The sequence below is a fragment of the Danio rerio genome, chromosome 25 (assembly GCF_052040795.2).
Source record: "Danio rerio strain M-AB ecotype USA chromosome 25, GRCz13ab, whole genome shotgun sequence".
Lineage (NCBI taxonomy): Eukaryota > Metazoa > Chordata > Actinopteri > Cypriniformes > Danionidae > Danio > Danio rerio.
Window position 1 is genome coordinate 35,028,109 of NC_141045.1, and position 4,392 is coordinate 35,032,500.

Genomic DNA, 4,392 nt, shown 5'->3' on the forward strand with positions numbered 1-4,392 from the left:
CGGTCACATCACAGGCAATTGAGTATGCTGGCACTGAATTAATGTCCTTGGTTTGCTGATCGGTGATGTTACCTGCCATTTTAATAGCCCTTTCCTTCACTGTCTTAGCGGAGAGAGGTATATCTTTAATTTCTTGTATTATCTTGGTTTTGTTAATGAAGTCTGCAAAATAGGTGTTCTAATATGTTGATGAATGACTCCATGTAGTCACCATCTGTGAACGGTTTTCCATGCTTTATTATCTCATGGTTTGTTTACAACAGCCACCTGCCTGGCATCCCGCCCTGCTGATAGAAACCTGTGTCGCAGGCTATGACGCTAATCTTCGTTGACAGAAATGTTGAAATTAAATAATAATTCTACACACTTTTACAGCATTTGAAAACGTTAAAAATGTTTGTCCTCCTATGGAAATCATATAAAAACAAAAATATATACTAACCTTCCCCATCTTTTTGAACATTTTTGAAAACGCTCCAGGGAGCCACAAGGGCAGCGCTAAAGAGCCACATGCAGCTCTAGAGCCGCAGGCTGCTGACCTCTGTGCTAACGGTTAGAATAATATGCTTTGAAACAGTCTTTCCCTTGCCGTCCAAAGCCGCCACTTCTGGAACACAAATGCACGCACATTAGAGTAGACAGTCCAAAAAATCCCCTAGATCATGTCATTTACCAGTTAGAAAACTTAATAGTACTTTATAATACTACAATTCCCAGTGAAAAACTCTTATATCTAGCACGTTTTCAGTTGTGTAGCAAGCAAAACTTCTCATGATGAGCAGTATTTCAATATCTCACATGCTTTGTCCTAAAGCCACTACTGTATGCTTAGTGTTTGGCTGGCGGGGTGCACGAATTACACTTATTACTGAGCGTAGCATGGTGAACGATATAGGGAGCGCGTCACAGGCTGACGTTGATCAAAAATGACCCAATGTGAATATAAAACCAACTACACCTCAGTAAAGCAGGCTGGTGGAATAGGGTTAATGCTGAAGCATGCTGATAGGACTTTTAATTTGCCAGTAACCTGGGTTAACCGCTTCCGGTGAACTGAATGTTATTGCAAAATCGGCTCGTTTAAGGTCTGTTTTCTTTATAAATTAGCGATCTCCACTGGCTGAGTGATATCCGATATAAAGTGGGTCTCAGATTGTACAAGAAGCACTGCATTAAATTACATTTTCCCTGCCATGTCTTTATAATATGAGCATTTAATTTACCACAGTGTATTCAATGGAGCTTCTGTGCTCCTCTGCCGATTCTAATAGGCGTGTGCGAGTAAGTGGCTTTTTGTCTCGTTTTACGCTTGAGCAATTAAATGAATGCCAAACTCTATTTAACTGATTGTATTTGAATTTCTTTACAACATCGATGTTGTAAAAGGAACCGTATAAAATGGAAAAAACTCAATAACAGGTCACCGGAAGTTTATCAGTTTGCGATATTCACCTTATTCTCAGCTGTCGAGCGGGCGCTGCCATTTGAATCTTTTTGTCTCGTGACTTCCGGTCACATTCACTTCCATTCATTTTTTGACGTTAACAACTGCTCGTTACGCTGCTTGATGTTGCAATTTAATATTTTCTTATTATATTATGCTACTTGGTCTGTGTAGTCAGGCAAACATTTGTTTGTAGAGCAAGTAGTTTGGCCATTTTCTGCCGTTTATTATTCCTAGTCATTTCTCCCATAGGCGATTGAATCGGAAGTTCTAAGACAGTCGCGAAAACAGGCGCACTTCCGCATTTTAGAATAAGGTCAATATCCTAATAGCGCTATTTACTGATGTTTTGTTAAACTAAATAAAATCTGCATTGTTGATGCTGTAAAAGGACCCTATGAATCTGAAAATAGTCACATCAATCTTTCAGTGGCTGAACAACACTTCTGTGCATATAACCCATTCAGAACAACACAATCTACATCAGCTTTGCATCACTAAACTAACTCCGATGTTGATTCAGGGTTTTAATTCAGCATTTGATTTTACCGCGACTGTCTGTTTTGCACGTGTGCATGCGTGAACGGGTGCGCAGTTGTTCAAATCTACATTTGCTGACAGACCGTTTGTGCTACTTATCAGAATTAGGGGAGTTGTCGGCCCGACAATATTTAATTGGATGAACATTGTTTTTGTGTTATGCCTTACCCAGAATATAAAAATACATATAAATACATTCAGATCGTTTACTTTAATCATTACTACTGGGATGTGATGAGACTTTCAACTAGCACAAAAAAAATTAAAATAAAAATGGAGACAATCACCTACTGCACCTTTAATTACTAAAAAGTTGGGGTTACTTGTTTAAATAAGGTGAACAAACTTGTTCAAAAGTTAACCACTTAATTTTATTAGAGAGAACAGCTGTTATATTCTACAAAGATTGAAGTCCTTTCTAAAACATTCAAAGCACACTTTTAAGAAATCTACCAATAAAACTTGATCAAAAGGAGTGGTATTTATACAGTACAAAGTTCATGTATGGTGTGGTGTGTACTCTTTACACTTTTAGGTATTATTTATCAGTTCTACTTGAACTCAGGGTGTGAATTACAGGGGGGTTTAGGGTGGGTCTGACCCTCCTAATTAATGCTTGATCCCCCTGAAAGACATTCAAATGTATGGGGGTGTGGATTAATAATTAATATTTCAGATTTTTTTGGATGATGAAAGCATTTTAAAAAAGCACTTCATGTCTAACGCACCAACGATATATGGGGGTCTGCCCTTTAATAGTTGAGAAATTGATTGCTATGATCTGTATATTTAACTAGTGGTGGGAAAAATACTGAAAAATCACACAAATACCAATATTTGCCTAAAAATGTAGTGCAAGTAGAGTAAAAGTAACTGTTGTAAATATTAAAGTATGAGTAAAAAGTAAACATTTCAGAAGTACTCATGAGTAGTGAGTATTACGCTGTACAAAGCTGATGCATTTACAGTACATGTAATTTGTGGATGTGTGTGTAAACGTAACATTCTGTAGTGCATTTAGTTATTGTCCAGAAGGCACACAACATCATGAGATGTTAATATTATGTTAGATTTAGGTTGTGATGCGAGGTGACCAAAATTCAATGTCTAGCCAGCGTCTAAGGATTTAGGTTGTGTTAGAAAGTGACCAAAATCCAATGTCGAGCCAACATCTTAAACTAAAGTCATATTGATGTTGAATACTGACATTTATTCGTCAGCTATGGCAACCAAAATCCAATGTCTGATAGACGTCATAGTGGTAAAGTCCACACAATGTTAAGCTATAACATCATTAGACATTGATATTTGGTTGATACTTAAGTTTTTATTATACACTGGCTCGCACATGGAAGTTAAATAGTAAAATAAAAGATACATGCAGTCTTTCATGGTCATGCATTAATAGGTGCAGGAAAGCAAACCTGTCACTGTTTATTTAATATCACAAAGGTCATTGAGTATTATGAAAGCCCATTCTCGCTTTATTAAAAATTAAATTGTTAGAATTCTGATTTATTAAGTCAGAATAACGAGTAAGTCACAATTCTGATTTAGAAAGTTGCAATTCTGAGTTATTAAGTCAGAATAGCGGTGTAAGTCAGAATTCCGAGTTAAGTCAGAAATCTGAGTTTTAAAGTCGCAATTACGAGTTAAGTCAGAACTGCGAGTTATAAAGTCAGAATTGTGAGCTAAGTCAGAATTCCAAAGTTACGTCAGAATTGCAAGTTATTAAGTCAGAATTCCAAGTTATTAAGTTGCAATTCCGAGTTAGGTCAGAATTGCGAGTTATAAAGTCAGTATTATGAGTTATAAAGTTGCAATTTCGAGTTAAGTCAGAATTATGAGTTATAAAATCAGTATTATGAGTTATAAAGTCACAATTCCAAGTTAAGTCAGAATGGCAAATTATTAAGTCAGAATTCCAAGTTATAAAGTTGCAATTCAGAGTTAAGTCAGAATTGCAAGCTATAAAGTCGGAATTCGGAGTTATTAAGTTAGAATTGCAAGTTATTAAAGAGTTTCTTGTTATCGTGACTAATCACAACATAAAGCTTATGTGACTTTTTTATTGTAACTCAGATTTGTGACTTTATAACTCATAATTCTGACTTTATAATTTTTTTTTTTTTTACATTTTATATATGTATTTATTTTTATTCGGTAGTGGAAGCGGGCTTCCATAGTGAACCACTTAATATCTCTTAAAACACTGAAAACGTAATAACAAGTTAATTAATCAATTGTAACTGAATTAAATATATAAATTTGGTTCACTGAGGTATTACTGATACCTAACATAACCAAAAACTTGACCCTCCGGATCCTCAATGTATAATTTGCACTGTTTGTAATCGCATGTGCTGATGGCAGTGCTGTGTTTTTAACATAACAGTTTTATGTTATAC